We start from the raw sequence: 19,000 nt of genomic DNA, 5'->3' as shown, positions 1-19,000 counted from the left end.
CGCTAGAGCTGGCAGGAAATCTGGTCCCTTCTCCCCTTCTCCTGTGACTGGAAGATGAGATTGCTGTTGGAGAAGGAGAGGACATGTACAGATGTGATGCGGAGACACAAGGGCTGACAGTTTGAGCCTGAGGCAAAGGACAGGCCCAGGGGCAGCGTGTGAACTAGCATCTTAAGAATATGCCCCACATGTAACAATGGGCCACTGCCCAAATGGAAGGAATGGCTTAATCCAGAGCCAAGTTGCTAGGGCTAGAAGAAGGGCAGTCAAAATGGTGACAGCTGGAAGTGGACTTCCTTCTAGGCACTTGGCATTCCCTCTACTGTTCTTTGCAATTGTACCAGGGTTCTGTATATGCTAATGAAGGAATGGGATGGCTCTGTGCATTGGAGTGATGCCCAGGTTAATTCCTGCCTCCCCAAAGGCTGTAAAATTTGGAAACAGCCTAGCAGAATGTGCCTTCCCCAAATTGTGTTACATGGAGAAAAGCTGCTATGGATATGACATAGTTGGCGTGGTTACCTTTAGAGATGTGCACGCTTCCCACTAAGGGTTCATCTACACTGCAGCGTTATTTTGCAATACAACCTCCGAAATAGCTTATTTCGAAATAGCGCATCTACACAGCAAATGCCCATTGAAATAGTGCTGAGCTATTTTGAAATACAGCATCCTCACTGATTGGAGCCTGAAACACATTTAAAGCCCCCCAGAAGCACTTTGGGCAGGGCATCAGAACAGCAATCATTTCCTGGAGCTGCTTCCCCTCAGAAGCATGTCGCCATCGTTATTTGGAAGCCTCACCACACCAGACAACTACTGCTCCATGGGGAACCAGATCAGAGTGAGGAAGTTGACCGTCGGGGCCATGGTCATGCAAATAGGGTGCTCTTGGGCTACTGTCCCAGGAGGGCGGTGAACTGCTGGAATGGGGTTCCCTACGGAGTGGGGGAAGCTCCCTCCCTGGAAGGTTTTTCAGTCCTGCCTTCACAAAGACCTGCTGAGAATGAGGTTGATTGGGATTGGGCCTGGTATGTGTGTGGGAGGGGAGGGTTTTGCTCAGGAACCTCCTGAGGGCCCTGGCAATCCTGTGATTCTGTTTGTCTCCTTCTACATGTGGTGAGGATCATAAACACCATCCTGCAGTGCAGGGTTATCATCCTTTGGTGACGTGGACCCCGTCATTACCAGCTTTGCCGTCATGGGCTTCTCCAACTATGGGTGGGCACTGACAGCACCCATGTCTCCATCTGGGCCCCCAACCACTGTGCCTACAAATGTATCAACAGGAAGGGGTAATTTCAGTTGTGCTGAAGGCCCTTGTGGACCACTGAGGTAGGTTCACCAGCATCAAGGTCAGGTAGTCAGCAAAGGTGCACAACACCCACATATTCTGCAACTCCAGCCTCTACTAGGAGCAGCATTCTGGTACATTTTTCCTCAGCTGCTGCATCAGGGATGGGGAAGTAGACATGCCGAGCTGTATCATAGGGCACACAGCCTACTCTCTGCTCCCCTGGTTTATGAAGCCCTACTCTGGACACCTTGACCAAAGCAAGGAATGTTTCAACAGAGCCCACGTTGTGGTGGAAAGCACCTTTGGCTCATTGAAAGAGAGGTACTACTGCCTCCTCACCCACCCGGACCTTGGCAAGTGGAACTGTAGGAGTGGGATTTTATATTTATATTTCAGGTTTAATAATGTAGTAATGTATGACTTGATTTCATCCTGCCAGCCACCCTTTTTTGTGCACCGTTGGGGCATTGGTAGAAACGCATCTGACAGACTGCCAGTGTCTGTACTGATGTTAAGGCAGGAACAGACCATTAGGCCCTTTAGTTAAATATACATTTCTTTATTTTAAGGTTTAGTAAGTAAGGGTATGTCTACATTAGCCCCCTAGTTCGAACTAGGGAGGCTAATGAGGGCGACCGAAATTGCAAATGAAGCACGGGATTTAAATATCCCACGTTTCATTAGCATGTTCCCGGGCAGTCGCCATTTTGGAAATTGACAAGCCCAGAAGAACTGCCCACGTCTACATGCGGCAGAGAAGGGCGATTCTGAAATAAACCCCTTACTTCGAATTAACAGTTAAACCTCATGGAATGGTTTAACTAGTAATTCGAAGGAAGGGGGTTATTTCGGAATCGCCTTTCTCTGCTTTGATTATAAGATTTAGTAAGGTTTAATTTACAATACTTTTTTATTGCTCAATATAAAACACCGTTGTTTGTATATCTTTGAAGGTCTCTGTAAAAGTCTGTTTGTGTGAATGAGGAATGTATGAGGAATGTATGCATCAGAAAAAGATAATGTGGGAAGGTCATTGTTAAAACCAGATGGTCAAGAGAAGAGGAGTGAGGAAATGTAAAGAACCATCAACCCGCATCCATGATTAAGGAGGGGCAGATTGACAACCCTAAGCTGGAGGCTATCACGCCTAAAGACAATTGATTAACTCAATCCAGGACAGGATGACCCTCTTGGAGGTGTTTTGGAATGTTAGCATCAAAAGTTAACACCGATTAAGGAGGCCCTTGGCAGGCAGGAGGGCTAGGGGGAGAAGCTGGAGGGGTGGGAGCTAGGGCGGGAGTGGCCACGAAAGCAGCCACCATTCAGTCAACATGACAGTGTAAGCCGCACATATGCTCCGGGCCTGGTGCAACAGCTCCTGCCAGGTATTGCAGCGCAGCTCCAGGTCTACCTCCAGTCTGCTGTCCTGCCTGTCTAGGTCTTCTTGGATTACCATTGCAGGTCACGCAAGGTCTGGAGGCAGGTACAGCAGGTGGGGCTCACACCTCACTCACAAATGGTCCAGCTTTGAAGAAAAGTGAGAAGGGCAGCCATCCCAGGAGACAGGGTGTCTAAAGTCCAGCCCTCATTTCTGCGCCGACACTGAAAGGTCTCAGGTCAGATGAGGGTATTGTGCTTCAAGCAAGGCCATCTGTGGCCTAGACAGCGGGCTGTTTTCTGCAGTGGCACAGAAGTCTAAATGGGGAGCCTTGCTACCCTGTCACCATGGGGACAAGCAGGCATGGGAAGGTGCCAGCCAGGCCAGAAGCCTGCAGGTGGGAGAGGGGTGATGGGGAGGCTCAGCTTCCCTCCATGCCATGCACATGACAAGTCCGGCAATGGCGGTGTCCCAGAAGGAGAGGACTTGTACCCCTACCCTCTGGAGAGGGGAGAGGGTGTTAGGGGAGGTGTGTGAGAGCAGCAGACACTGCTTGCTAGGGAGGGTGCTGCTGGAGTTCCCTCCACTTGCTCCTCCTCGCCCTCCTGGCAGGCTCCCCTGGCAGGGGACTAGTGTCCTCCGCCTCACCACGCTTGCTGGGAGCACATGCTGCTCCGAGAGTGCGAGAATGCCTGAATGTCGTTTGCGGCACTGCTGTGTGTGTCTCCATGACCCCATCCTACCTACCTGAGTCAGGAGTAAGGCTGGCCTCCCCAGAACCCCTGTGAGCAGGAGCGCAAGATTCCTGAATGGCTGCCTCATTGCGGCTGTATGCTCCAGACTGGCACTCCTGCTGTTGTGTGATCCCCAATCCAAGAAGGCCAGATGAGGAGCACCCAGCCCCTCACCACCCACTGCCTTCCCCCGCCTGTGTCCAGGGGAATTATGCAACTCAGCTGATGGTCCTTCCCCGGCCTCATCCAAGACCTGGGCGACGTCCTGTGAGGGGGGTACTGGCTCCAGGGACAGGCTGACCTCCAGGTTAGCAGACATGGTGTCTGTGCTGGCCTCCTCCTCCTTGTCCTCCACTGCCATGCCCTCCAGGAAGCTGATGACAGGTGTGTCCAGGCCGGAGTCGACAATGAGGGAGGGGAGGCGACCTCTTCCCCTCCCAGGATGCCATCAAGCTGGGTGAAGAAGCAGCAGGTCTCGGGGGCTGCTCCCGATTGGGAACTTCTTTCCCTGGCCTTGGGATAGGCCTGGAGGAGTTCTTTTATTTTCATTCTGACCTGGTCCAGAGTGCAGCTGTGCCCCCTCTGGAACAGGCTGTCAGCCATCCAGGCATAGACATCGGCATTTTGCCATCTGACGCAGAGATCCTGAATGTTGGAGGATTCCAGGATTTCTGCATCAGTCCATGAGGGCGCCCTCTTCTTTCAGCCCCAGGCATGGGCTTGGGAGGTGGCTGCCTGCTCCCTTGTAGCAATGAGGGGCTCGGTGGGAGCACAGAGATCTGCCACGGCAGCGGCAGTAGCTGTCAGGGCTCTGCTGTGTGGCACGTTGTGAGCTGGGCCTGCTGAGTGCCACAAGCGCTTTCCTCTGTGGCTGCAGCTTTAAGGGCTGCAGGGGAAGGGGGACTATAGAGTTTTGATGAGTGTGGCACCGAGTGTCCAGCAGGGCATCTGTGGGAAGCCCTGGAGGCCACTTATTTCGAAATAACTTCAACTGTGCTGTCTACATACACTCCATTTCAAAATAGGCGTTATTCCTCGTAAAATGAGGATTTTAGAATGCGGAATAAGAAGCCTGTTATTTTAAAATTATTTCAAAATAACAGGCTTGCTGTGTAGCTCCTCACTTTGCTATTTCAAAATAATGCCAGTTATTTCGAAATAACCCTGCTGTATAGATAGGCCATAAGAAAAAGAAGCTGTGCACACCCAGAGCACAGCCTGCCTTCTGAAGATGGGCAGTTTGTTGCATAACCATCTTTGGTATTGCTGCCCCTCCTGTGCCAAGTGCAACAATTAGTGCTTCCTAACTCAGTCAAATTTCAACTAGTTTTCGTTGGAGCACTCAAGTGAGGAAAATGCCCTGCCAGCTTTCTACTTCCATATGTAGCGCAAGTCAAAAGGGAGACAAGTTGCAATATTTTTGGTTTTATTATTGTTTTTTGGTTTGCTTGTTAGACTTTCCACATACACCAAAATAGCTGAGAAAATTTACTCAAATTTTCCAAGACAATTCACTTTCAGGCAGAGATGAAGCCTGGAAAATTTGAACTGGGTAGGTGAAACTTTGCAAAAGTTAGGAAAGAGAGAAAACAAGGGGGTTATTCTGAAAATACTTTGGCAACCACAGCTATAGTAGTTGCTAATGATCCAGCTATAACACATGCTCCCTCTGTTATCACAGGAGCTAAAAGTGCTGATGCAGTAATAATACCCTGAAAGCACCAATACTGAACTTTCTTTTAAGCTAATAATTATCAAGCATGATCCAATAACTTTTTTGTAAGTGACACCAGCCTGCTTTTTTTCCAAGTCTAATGGTACACTTTCAGTCACATCCAGTTTAAAACATGCATTGCAGAGACAGTTATTAGAATGGACACAGAACTTCAATAGTAGGATGATTACTAATGCCACTGTGCAGAGTTTAAAAAGCAAGTTACAAATTTACAGATCAGTCTCATTAAGGAAGAAAGAGGAACTTTATGAAATATATTTACAGAGCAGAGAGTAAGAGAAGGAAGAAAAGAGTACTGTATCAACTCCACTAGGGAAACAAGAGACAACCAGCCTTATACCAACAGAAAGAGGCATAGAATTACCAGAAAAACAACTATAAAGACATTGTAAATCAAACAGCATAGAGTTTAGAACATCAAAACCACAGAAATTTTCATCTATTATTAATTATGATAAAAAATTCTATCTCAGAATATTTTACACAGCAGATGTTGCCAAGAAAATCTACATCTCCTTGAGTGGAGTAACTTAACAATCAGATCTGAATCTTTGAGCATGTTGTAGATATTAATGAAGCATTTCAAGCATCGTCCATTTTTGAGTTGTTTAGAAAATAGAGCTATAAAATACAAATACTGTTCTTATTTTAGTATGATGTTATTTAAATATTTATCTCTGCCCCAACTAAAATAGCTATATTATAGGCATGTATACATTATGTGGCTGTCTGAAGGTCAGAAATCTGTTTGTAGTTGTGTGATGACTGTTAACCCAGGTAGATGATAGTCAAACCTCTATTTCACAAATTCCTAAAGAGCAATTTAATTCTTCTTTTCATGTATAGTAAGTGAAATTGGAGTAAGAATAATTTTAAAAAACAGTAAATTTATGATACTCCGTCCTCCCACAAAGACCATAAACTACAACCCTGTCTGTTATCCATTACTGTGACCGAATTGCTATCTCTTACCTCTATATAGATATAGGTATTTGTTCTAAGAATTCGATTCTGCATTTGGTTGCATGGATGCAGTTGCATGCATCCATTGTCTTCAGTGGGTCTCAAAAAGTGTAGGCATCTGGGGTATGTCTACACTACAAAGTTAGTTCGAACTAACAGACGTTAGTTCGAACTAACTTTCCTAGGCGCTACACTAGCGCTCTGTTAGTTCGAACTTAATTCGAACTAACGGAGCGCTTAGTTCGAACTAGATAAACCTCATTTTACGAGGATTAAGCCTAGTTTGAACTAGCTAGTTCGAACTAAGGGCTGTGTAGCCCTTTAGTTCGAACTAGTGGGAGGCTAGCCCTTCCCAGGTTCCCCCTGGTGGCCTCTCTGGGCACAACCAGGAAAACTCTTCTCCTCTCCCCCAGTCCCGGGCCCTTAAAGGGGTAGACTCTGGCCAGACGGCACTAGAGTCAGCCAGCCCTGCCAGCAGTCTCTGCCCCTGAGCCAGTGGCTGCATGATGAGCCAGGCAGCCAGTGGCAGCGAGACGTCCCCTGCCCAGTCCCCAAGCACCCAGGGGCCAGCCAGGGGCCGTAGACGGCGCGCGGCCTCCTGGTCTAGTGCGGAGGTCATGGACCTCATTGAGGTTTGGGGGCAGGCCTCCAATGTCCATGATCTCCGCACTAGGAGGAGGAATGCGGCCGTCTATGGCCGCATAGCAGCCGCCATGGCCAGCAGGGGACACAGGCGCACCCAGGAGCAGGTGCGCATTAAGGTGAAACAGCTGCGGCAGGGGTACGCCAGGGCCACAAGGGGCGGCACCGCTGCAGGGGCTGCCACCTGCCCCTATTTCGCTGCCCTCCACCAACTATTGGGGGGAGGGGCGGTCCGTGCCAGCCCGGGGGACATCGAGCCGGGACCAGAGGGCCCTGACCTGGGCGCACCAGAGGGGCCACCGCCAGCAGCTCCAGCAGGGTCGTCCAGGGAGACCGTACCGGGTAAGTAGTTTGAATTAAGTAGTCCGGGGGGGGAGGTGGGAGGGAGACCAGAGACCGCGCGCGTGGGCCATGCCTTCCACGGATCACGCAGACACCTGTGCACGTGCGAGCACGTGCCATGCCACCCTTGGGCAGGTGGCTCCAGCTGCGTGACACCCAGGGGGCATTGCCCAATAGGCACATGCTTGTGCAAAGAGACGTGACATGCTCCCGACCCCGGGACAGGACCCAACAGGATGATTTCCCTTCACATGTTCCCTCTACACGGAGGCAGGGGACATCTCCCCTTCCCCCCCACCGCCCCGGCCACACTATACATGGCACAGGGACATGGGTGCGGTCTTGGGGCAGCTCCCAGTCCCGGGGAGAGCCAGACATCCTGACCATGGCCTCTGTACAAGCACAGCGGCTGTGACGGTGCAGGACATGGTCACCCTCACGTTGCGGAGTTGGGGAGGGGGCTGGGCATCATCCTCTGCGTCCCCAGGGAGAACTGACCACTTCTCTTCTTTCTCTACAGCTGCACCAGCTGCTCGTGCAGGGCGCACCACCCCGCCCGGGACATGCTCCCGCACCCGCGGCCTGCTCCGGACCGCCAGCACGGAGCAGGAATACTGGGACCAGCACCTTGGGGCCCTGCGAGCCGTGCACCGCACACTACAGGCGTGGATGAGGGAAGACCTGCAGGTCCACCACGAGCTGCTGGCTGAGCTCCGAGGGCTGAGCACCAACCTGCAGCTCCTGCTGCAGAGCATGGTGCCCCGTGCTGGTCCTGCACCTGCTGCCCCCCCAACTGCTGTCCCTCCTCCCACTCCTGCTCCCTCTCCCACCTCTCCCTCCTCAACCCCCACAACCTCTTCCTCAATGTCCACCCCCCCACCTCAACCTCCGCACCCTCCACCCCATCCCCCTGGGGACGCCGAGGCCCCCTCCCTCGCCGTGCTGGGAGGCGGTTGGCCCGGCGAGACCCCCACCCCTGATCCTTCAGTTTCCCCACCCCCTCCTTTCCCTTGCTTCCCCCTTTCAGCTCCCTCCTCCCAGTTTTCCCCCTCCCCTCTCCCACCCTCTCTCTTCCCCTCTCCCACCTCCTTTTCCCAGTTTCCCCGAGTTTTGTTAAATAAACAGAGTTTCTATTTTTGAACACACGTGTCCTTTATTTTGTACATCAAGAAGAGGGGCTAGGGAAGGGTAAGTGGAAGGAGGTGAGGGAGGACTGGGGCACGAGCCCCCGATGGGGAGGACTGGGCTGGCTCTGCGGGCTTCTGGGGGTGGAAGCTCTCCTGCAGCCCCCCAATTGCCCCCTCTCCCCAGATGGCAGCCTGCGGCACGTGCATCCGGGCTGATGGCCGAGTGGTGTGATGTGCCCAGTGTGGGTAGTCCGGGCACTCCAAGCCAGGACTGCTTTGCAAGTGGGGCACCCCTGAGAACTGTCTGTCCAGGGTGGGGATCGGGTCCCTTTAAGCGCAGCCCTGGGCTAGCCTGAGGCAGCATCTCCACGCTCTAAGTCCTCCTCTGATGCCCTGCCGGCACTGCTTCCGGCCATCCTTAAGCCCAGTTCAGGGTCCACTATGTGTAGACATGCTAGTTCGAATTAGCAAAACCCTAATTCGAACTAGTTTTTTAGTCTAGATCCGTTAGTTCGAATTAGCTTAGTTCGAATTAACTAATTCGAACTAAGTTAGTTCAAATTAACGTTGTAGTGTAGACGTACCCCTACTTGTATTAATCTGATTATAAAATTGGAGCCTTTGTTTGCATCATCCTCTGTGTTTCCTCATGCACATTGTGCTGTCTGTCTCCTTAGACGGCAAGCTTCTTAAAGCAGGAACAATGTCAGTGTCTGTGTCTAATGTAGGACTGAAATGATCAAAACAACTAAATAATTATACCTTCTGCGTGGGAGACTTTAAATCCTTTATCCACAGAACAATTACAAGATGTGGAATGCATGTTTCCCCATGCTATCCTGCCAATATACTTCAATTTCCCCTAAAGCATCAACTCAAGTTAAGAAGACATTTCGGTCTCCATGTTCATTCAAACCTTGGCTTCTCTGCCAACATGATTGAGAGTATTTAAGATCATGGATTATGGTTTCAGAAAATTGATTAGTGGCCCTGAGTTATGGAGGGAGAAGACAAGGCATACAAAGATACAATCTAAATAATATGAGAAACAGAAGACACTAGTTGATGGAGGAGATGATAATTTTGAGGTGAAATACCAGTTATAGTGAACAGCAATAACCAAGTAACTTTTATGGTTAGTTCTGGACAATTAAGGGGAGGGGATCCAGGAAGTAAAACACACTCACATCAATGAAGAGAGTCATGGAAGCAGATGACTTGCAAGAAATGGAGTCTGTTAGCTTTTAGAAGTTGAAACTAAATGACAGCCTTTAAAATGCTTACAAGAATTGAAAGGAAATATTTCTGACACTGATGTGAGAACATGTGACACTATTTGCCCTGATTTGGATGTTGGCCTTTTTTTGTGGAGAATAGACAAGCTTATAAAATGCCTGACCTACAAACACACAATGTCTTCTCTTCTGAAGAAAACGGGGAGCAAGGAATGTTTTGCCAATTAAGAAGCACCACACCTCATTTTGTGACCACCAAGACTCGATTCTGATAGACTGAAGAGCGTGCGCAACTAACATGCCAAAGTCCTTTGCTACATAAACTGTATCTTCTAGACCAGGAATTTTCATAGTGTGGACCATATGTTAATATCATCTCCATTCCCACTGATGACTGTGTGAAAAACCTACCACTCTTTTACATGTAAGATGTCTCTGGCAACTACAATATTATTTATTTTTATTATAGCAGTACCTAAGGGTTCCAACCAGTTGCCAAGGCAATGTGCAAACACAGACCTAGGCTATGTCTACACTGCACTGGTTTTGCGCAAGAAATATGCAAATGAGGCAAAGCGTGGAATATCACTGAGCCTCATTTACATAATTAATGAGCTGCCGCTTTTTGCACAAGAGGCTTTTGTGCAAAAAGGAGCCATCTACATGGCTCCTTCTTGTGCAAAACCCCCCTCTTATGCAAGAGCCGTTCTTCCTAAAAAAAATGCGGAAGAATGGCTCTTGTGCAAGAGGGAGGTTTTGCGCAAGGAGTAGTGTAGACGGCTCCTTTTTGCACAAAACCTTCTTGCGCAAAAAGCAGCTGCTCATTAATTATGCAAATGAGGCTCAGCGATATTCCACGCTTCACCTCATTTTCATATTTCTTGCGCAAAACCAGCGCATTATAGACATAGCCTAAAATACAGTCCCTAAGTAAAGGCCTGGGAGTAGGAATGTTTCCATATATCACCAAAAGATAGAAGGGGAAACCAAGGCACAGAGCAGTTACAATGATGTGTCCAACACCACACAGCAGGTCTGTGACAAAGTCAGGAGTGGAACCTAAGTGTCCTACTCACAGGACCATGCTTCTGCTCTGACCTCAATTGCTTAAATGGAAAAGTAACATTTAAGAAAATATTTCATGTATTTTTTGCAGCCTTTTAAAAGGACTTAATAACTGGAGAGAGGAAAGAACACTAATACCGTGTGACCAGACACTGTCTGCAGACTCCCAGTGGGTTATAGACCACATTTTGAGAACTGTGCTCTAGGCCAAATGTAGACTTTTGATGTGCATATGGAACTCCCATTGAAGTAAATAAGGCATAAGCATGTGTACCAAAGGGCAGAACGTAGCCCCCATGTGTTTTCTAAACCATAGATGATTTGGAAGCTTATGAAACTGCATCTGCCATGCTTACATAGATAACAGTAAGAGCAGAAGGCTGTCCCTTATGCTGGTAAGGGATAAGATCAAGAGAGGGTCATGTGCATGCATGTATAAATAAATGTAAGGAAATAAAAAACCAACTATTGCTTTTCCTCACATGGAATATGGAGAACATGGTTTATTTACCGGAGAAAAAAATGAAGCTAATGGTTCTAAAGCCAGATGGGCCATATTTTTCAGATGAGCTCAGGATCAGATTTTCAAATGCCAAGCGCCCATAATTGAGAAGTAGTTTCAAAAGAGTTTAGCTCCCATGTGGGTGCCTGAAGAAGGGAGAGATTTGCAAAAGTCCTTCGCACTGAGCAGCTCCCACTGTGACACTTACGGCTGATTCCCCCCCCCCCCCCCCCCCGAGATGCTCAGTTCCATTGAAAATCTGACTACTTGTTTTGGTTTATGAAAGGGAGTCCTGATTCTGAGGGCTGAGCTCTTTTCAAAATCTGGCCCGATGAGACAGTTTTGAACTTTGCCCCTTGATATATATGTTAAATATAGGGTGAAATCCTGATCCCATAGAGGTCAAAGGCAAAATTCCTTTTGACTTCAGTGGGACCAGGTCTTGGCCCCTACCATCTATGTGTCAAATTAGCTAGTACCATTATTCTTCTCCTGTCCTTCCTAGCCCAATGCAGTTATTTTCATTGTATTCAATTTTCCAAGTACTGGATGAAAAATCTGTAAACTGATACTCTCTTGTCTTGCAACATCCATGGTCCAGAAGGGCCACTGATGTTCCAGGACCAGAGAGAGTCCTGATAGAGCATTGGTGTTTAGGAGCCCTGAAGGGCTTCTTGGTGGGGCCAGGAGTTTGGCAATGGGGGATGGGGACCAGCAGGTCAGTGGGGCCTTTGATGGGTGCAGGGCTAGGGGACCGGTGGGGGAGAGCGGGGCAGATATGACCTCCCCTGATCCAGCAAAATCCCTCATATGGGACCGGTCAGGTCCCAAGGGTGTTGGACCAGGGAGGACCAACCTGTAGTTGTTTTCTACTTTTGTACATTGTTCCCTTTTGGTGTACATTATGTTGCCTTTGATGTAATAACCATCTCCATGTTCTACTTTCAGAACTGGCCTGAAACAAACTTCTCAAGTCTTTGTCCCTAACTTCTGGGGGGAAAAAAATGTTCTCCCAAAACAAAAACCACCAGCAAAACCAAATCTCAAGCTCGAGAAGGTTTAATCTCAAGTAGTTCAGAGCTGAGCTTCAAGCTGGCTCAGATGAGAGCACCCAGATGTTTGGCCCATTATTCCAAGTGCCAAGGAATTTATTAAACCCCTGGAATTTGCAAAAGTTTGTCTGGAGCTTTTTACAAGAACAGGCCTCCTTGTTAAATCTAGTGGAGCAGATTACAACCTGTGCAGGTCAAAACGAGGTAGAGCAGAGGTGCACAAAAAGTAGTACCAATATAACTGAACATTACAGAACCTCCACAAAGTGGCCAAGCTCTGTTCTAGTAAAAAAGCAATGTTTACTTGTTCTGTAGTTCATACCTAGTCAGAAACCTAATCACCTACACGATACTAGGGTTCAGAGTCTGCCTTGTTCGAGTGCACAAGAAGATTGGAAAGGAAATGGTGTAGAGAGCTTTCTTCCTCCCACATGAGCAGGATCTTTATGTAATATTTTGGAGAAGGTTAGGATGGGATGCTGGGTTGGCTAGTGGCTAAAGCATGGAGTCATAGTCAGGCATTCAGCCAGCTGGTTTCTGTGCAGCATGCACTATCTGGAAGTGACTGTTGCATCTTTTCAGAGGAATGGGAATGCATTCCTCACACTTCTATAGCCCTCCTAGAGTATACTGGCAGGGTGGCTCTGAACATATAACCAGGGGCGGATATAGGGCAGGGCGAACGGGGCGGCCGCCCTGGGCCCCGCGCTTAAAAAAGCCCTGTGCATGTGCCGTGGCGCCACCGCGCATGGCGTCACGGTGCATGCGCCGTGGCAAAGGGGGGGCCCCGCAGAGTTATGCTGCCCGGGGCCCCGCAAAACAGTCATCTGCCCCTGCATATAACCATGCTCAGCATAGGTCTACTCCAGTCCTCCTTTAGTTACCTCACAGAAAGCTAGTAACTTGCCCTAGAGAAGTGTAACAAATTAGAAAGTGCTTGTAGGTCTTGCAATGTCACGCATGACAGGATAACTGACGATATGCAAATTAAATTCTACAGACCTTTGCATCTGTGGCAGGTAGCAGCATTCTTCTGCATGGGTTCATGATGTATGACAATATCTTCCCATACTTTTGAAAATTAAACTGCCTGTCAGGAAAATGAAAATAGCCATGCTTCCCCTGCACAACCAACATGTATTGTTAAATAGATACCTATCTTAATGTGTTCTTGTCTTCCATAATGACTCCTGCTAGTTCTTTGAGCCCCTATATGGGTATGTCCACACTTTGTGAAACACTGATGTATAATGACAAATCTGCCTAATTATGCCTTAATGATTTCATATCATCCAGTTACTATTTTTTTGCTTGAAATTATTCACAATTGAATGAATTGTAATTTGTGAAAGGCAAGCCCTTGAAAGTTCCCGAGGTTTGAGTGGGTTTACGGCTACAGGAAGAGTGAAATGATAATACGTATAAAAGAACAGATCTGAATCCAGCAGGAGTAAGATTTGAAAACAATTGTTAATTCTGTGGCACACTCCCTCCCCATTTTTGTGTCCCTCTGCTATTCTCCCTCCCTATTGCCTCTCCCTGAATTGGAAACTGAAGTACAAAATATCATGGTGTTTCAGATTAAGCCATAAGCAGGAAATATTGGAAACCTCAAGAGTCAGCATGTTCTTGCATGAATTCCAGCGCAGTCTCTCAACCAAGAAGCTTTATGAATTTGGATAAACATACAGGACAAATTCTATATTGTCTTACAATTTGTACAATCCCATTCCCTTTTGGAGTTGCAATGAGTGTAAGTCCACACAGACTTTGACTCAAAAATCAAATTAATTTTGAATAATCAAACTGAGCTAAACCTTTCTATGAGCCTATCACTAATTGTTAAATAAAAGACCAGAGTGCTTCCAAAATACGCATGTCGGCTTTTAGTAATATATATTTGTCTTTGCCAAATAGGTATGCTAAGCATCATTAGTAACAACATAACATTTCTCTGACTAAATCAGTATGTAGGGCCAAATTTAGACTTGGTATGTAAGTGGGCACGATTTCCTAGAGTTGCAAAACTACAATAAATCTGACCTTGGCTTTGTTATTGTTTAACATTTGTTTTGTTGTAGTGCTTACAGGCAAAGCTGGTCAAGGCCCATTAAATATTGTATAAATATATACATTATTGTACTTTGCATACATATACTTTTTCTTTTTTAACACATGATTAGAATCCAAAAAGTGACTGTCAAAAACTGCTACCGGTATAACTAGTCCTATGCATATATTGGGTGAAATCCCGACTCCCTTGGAATCAAATCCCCCATTGACTTCAATAGGACTGGAATGTCACCCATTCACTTCTCTGACAAAAGGTTTTTACTCCTGTAAGGCCTGCAGAATCAAAAGGGCTGTGTTCCTCTTTTGACCCTTGCATCATCTATAACATTAATTGTCATATTCTATCTATCTATCTATCTATCTATCTATCTATCTATCTATCTATCTATCTATCTATCTATCCAGTGGTGACAAAAAGAAACCCAGCCTAATGTTCAAATCTCAGGGTGAATTGTAGTGCTGACATTTAGAAAATAAAACAACATCCTTTCACTTGTAAAATGAGTAAATTTGATATGAAGTCACTGAGCAAGAATTAATGGAGCACCCTGATACTGTCATTTTTAGAGGCACTTTTTTGACTGTAACTACTTCTGGGGCTACTTTAACTTTATTAGCATAGATAATCTCATCATGCAGAATTGGTTTCATGTACCATGCAGGAGTTACTAAATAACAGTTTATATTCTGGCAATGTATTAAAAGAAAAATGTAATTTGGCTGGATTGCCATTTTGTCAGTCATGGTAGTTAAAGATGGAAAAGACTTCTTGGATCAACAAACCACCTCCATCTACATACAGGATACAATACTCAGTAAAGAATGTATCCCATTTTAAACTAATATCTCATTCACAGTAAAGAGATTCCTTCCGTCCTTCCTTCTTTCCTTCCGAACACAAAGCCTTAGGTGCTTCCCCAGGAAAAAAGGATTATATATTAGGAGGAAAATGGATAGTCACCAGGAAGCCTCCTGGCAATTCCATAAGAATATGAAGTCCTCCTCGAGCATTTCAATATGCCCCTAAAGGAAGGCAGATCTGTAAATATTGTCCTCTCTTGCCCAGCAAGTGGGATTTTTAAAATTCTTCCTTGTTATCTTCTCCTCCTGTCAATTTTATTGAGTCTTCATTGCTTGGTTTTTAACTCTTGTTTCTTTAAACTTCTTTGGTACAGTTGCTGGATTTTTTTTTAGAACCGCAATTATAGTTTTCTCAGAGTTCATTTTCTTTAAACACTCTCTTTTTCCAGTCCTAGTCACAAAAGTAAACTGAGAACAGGGCAGGGGAGGGAGCAAGCTCACTCTTGTCATAGAGAAATCTGACGTGTTAATACTGTATGTTCTTTTGAGCTGGATAATGATAATGGGTTGTTCTTAAGTATTGTTTCTGGTTCATTAATATGTGCGTTCAATGCTTCTTTTTATTTTTTGCTCAGAAAGCACTTTGGAGCTACTTTCTCCTCTCTCTTGCGTCACACCTAACATTGACTTTGCTGTGCATTGTTTTCCCTTTCATTTCCTCCCACAATAGCCACTTGGCTAGTCCTCTTGCCACTGTTGTGGTGTCATCCCTCTCTCTTCCAGAAGAACATTCCAAACAATGCCATCTTGGCTTGCAATCTTATTCTGTCTGTCAAGCTAAGCCAGGCATGGTATGGCCAATATGGATAAGAAACAAAGAAGGCAGCAGAAAGTGATCTGATGACTCAACAAGTATCATTCTCCTCTCTTAGCATATGTCTACACAGCAACTTTATTTTGAAATAACTAGTAGTAGGGGTGCTGTCTGCTTTGTAACCTGAGGTTCCCCTATGCTGAGATGTGTGATTCCCACTGACTCACCCACATGTGTATTGGCCCAGACACCTAGTCCCAGCCTGATCAGATAACAAGGCTCTTCCCTGAAGGAGAGACAAAGGAAGGGAGGTGGAGACAGCCACCTGGCTGCGGGGCAGGGCCTGGGAGCTGGGCAGTCTTGTCTGGAAAAACATGGAGAAAAGAGACTAAGCTGAGTACTGGAGGTTGAGGGGGGCAGTGGACCCCTACCCCCAAGGAGTCTGAGGCTGTCTGGCCCTGACTCCTGTAACCACATCATGTCTATGCTGTTCCGTATCCTGGAGAAGCAATAAACCCTCTCTATTCTACTGGCTGGCAGAATCTCATCTTGCTGCTACAGGGGTGCAGGATCGGGGGGGTCCACAACGCGCCGTCACACTAGCGTTATTGCAAATAACTTAGTTTGCGTCTACACGGCAGGCAGTTATTTTGAAATAATGTTGAAATACTGTCAAGCTGGAGGGCTTTTTACTCTGATTCCTGTAACCCTCATTGTACGAGGAGTAAGGGAAGTCAAAGGAAGAGTGCTCTATTTTGAAATAAGTGCTGTGTAGACGCTCTCAATTTCAAAATAAGTTATTTCGAAATAAGCTATGCAATTGATGTAGCTCAATTTGCATAGCATATTTTGAGTTAAGTCCTACTGTGTAGACATACCCTTAGAATATGGGGTAAAAAAAAATCCACAGGGCTGAAATATTGTTATATAGATGTTCAGGCTCAAGGTGGACCCTGATAGCCTCAGAGTTTAGGCTCCAGCCCAAACATCTCTACAGTCATTTTTAAGCCCCAGAGTCTGAGTTTCAAGAGCCCAAATTAGCTGACCTGGGCTAGCTGTGGGTTTCTTATCCCTAAGTGGAGATGCCATTAGTCACTGTGAAACGATGGCCCAGCAAAGGTTAACAGGGACTGTACAGCTGCAGGTATTTTTTTTAGATGATATATAAAGGTGAGGCTCTAACTATAGTTGGTCACACATGCTTTTTGGAAAAATAGGAGGTATTAAGTCTGTTATAAAGAACCAAATCAGACTCCCTAAATCCCCGCATCCAGTTTATATTGTCTATGCCGTTCTTCACGTATTCAATTAAGATTTGTTCCAGAGTGTTGCTGTGCACTCTTAAATAATTGCAACATTGCACTCTTACGGAGCATGAGGTAAAATCTATATAGCCTTTAAAGCACTTTGAGAGGAAAAGAGCATTAGATGATTTTGTTTTTCTTTTTGAGTACTCCTTTCTGCTTACCATCTTTGGGGCATCTTGACTTTCCTTTGTTCTAGCTGGACTTGCTTCTTTTAGTATAACTCAGTGTATTTTTTGTATTACCAATATACTTACAGATCTCATTTTGTTCTTTCTTTTCTTCTTTTCTGCTTTCTCCATATCAGCACAGTGTGTTTACCCCCATGGTTAGTTGTGTTGTTTTAGTAATTTATTCACCCAAGAAAATAGATCTGAGCGGTGGCTTTTGACTTTTTTTTTTAACGTCTACTGGATAATTTTATCGCTTTGTTGATACAACATCCACAGTCACACAGTCTGTGGTGCCTCAGTCAGATTAAGACTAGGGTCATCACATTATCTAGCCCATTGATCCATCCACCAGAGAATCATTTATGTTCCTTACTAAACTTGTCATGTGCAAAAGGGGTGGTTCTTTATGACATCACCTCTTTCTGTGACATCACAGTTTTTAAAGTTGTATCAAATCATTTTCACAGGCTTGAATACAGTACAGCCTGTGTAATAGACAATGGCATTTAAAAAAACCCTAATAAATTAAGAAATTGACACACAGCTTGCTGTGCGCCAATAGATTAACAAAATAGAGGTGGTTAGGAATGCCCTCAGAACCAGCCCTACCCCATTCTAGGATTCACTAGAGGGAAAATTCCAAGGAGACAGAAGAAGATGGTTGCTGAGGGAGGGAAAGTGGTCTGTGGGAAACAGTTGAGAATTTGTGAAGCAAGCCTATACAGGTGTATCTTGTCAAGGGTGTATCTCCCCCTCAAAGTATTGGGTTGTGTGTGGAACTGTATGAAGAAGCAAGGAGTACTGAGACAGTGAACTACTTATCAAAATAAAATAAAAAAATATAATCAGGTCCCCATTGTTCTAATTACTCTGGAAACACAAAGTAACAATGTCCTGCCCTAACCAGTTAATAATTTAAACAGCAAGAAAAACAATGGGGGGAAAGGATAGAGAGTTGAGGCACAGAGAGACTAAGGCCTAGATCCTCAAAGCTAGGTAGGCACCTCACTCCCATTGAAATCAATAGACACGAGGTATCTAAATGCCTTTGAAGATCTAGGCATAAATTAATTTCTAATGGAAACTTACGATTTTTAGGAGGTCAGTGTAACTGAATCCAAATCTCCTGAATCCCAGTCAGAGGATCAACCTTCCTTCTTTCTTGCCTGCCTGCCTTGGAACACCCATCTTCAGGTCAGTATCAGTGAATTTCTGTCATGAAACAATTAGGGCAATGCATTACTGTACCTGGATTGTACTTAATAACATTGAACAATATTCAAAATCAGATCTCCTGATGGAGATGATATAAGAGGAGGCAAACAAGAAAATGAGAATATTCAAACATATATAACAAAATTACCGTGGTCCAAAGGAAAGACTAATTTAAATCTTATTTATAATGAATTTGTTATATTTAAATTTTACTTTATCTTATTTAAGTCTTTTATGCACTAATTCTTTGAAAGGAAGACTAATTAAGAAAAAGATTCAATTCACAACTTTATTAGTTTAAAAATCTTTCTTCTTTATTGCTTTGCTCACTATTGCTTTCGTATTCTTTTGGAGATTTTTTCCCTTCAGTTTGTCGAAGAGACTTCAGTTGCTTCAAACCTTTTTATTTCAGCTAATTTAAATATATCAGTCAATTTCTAGACTTGATAATAATGAATACAATTAAGCATAGGGCCTCAATAAAAGTTAGGAAAAGAGCTTTTATTTTGACAAGCCAGAAGGACCCAAATTAAAAGCATATCTGGTAA

At 45.5% G+C, this 19,000-nt stretch overlaps 1 long non-coding RNA gene across 1 annotated transcript in view; it reads left to right on the top strand.

The window, feature by feature from the left end:
- The window catches only part of LOC112545499 (uncharacterized), a 51,897-nt gene extending 33,302 nt beyond the window's left edge, over nt 1–18,595 (top strand). Inside the window, exon 3 of the long non-coding RNA XR_016348696.1 lies at nt 18,336–18,595. This is a non-coding gene — a long non-coding RNA (uncharacterized LOC112545499). The remainder of the gene's footprint in view (nt 1–18,335) is intronic.
- The last annotated feature ends 405 nt before the right edge of the window (nt 18,596–19,000 follow it).

This window comes from Pelodiscus sinensis, chromosome 1 (assembly GCF_052426305.1).
Source record: "Pelodiscus sinensis isolate ZL-2025 chromosome 1, ASM5242630v1, whole genome shotgun sequence".
Classification (NCBI taxonomy): Eukaryota; Metazoa; Chordata; order Testudines; family Trionychidae; genus Pelodiscus; species Pelodiscus sinensis.
This window is presented reverse-complemented; position numbering and strand designations above follow the sequence as displayed.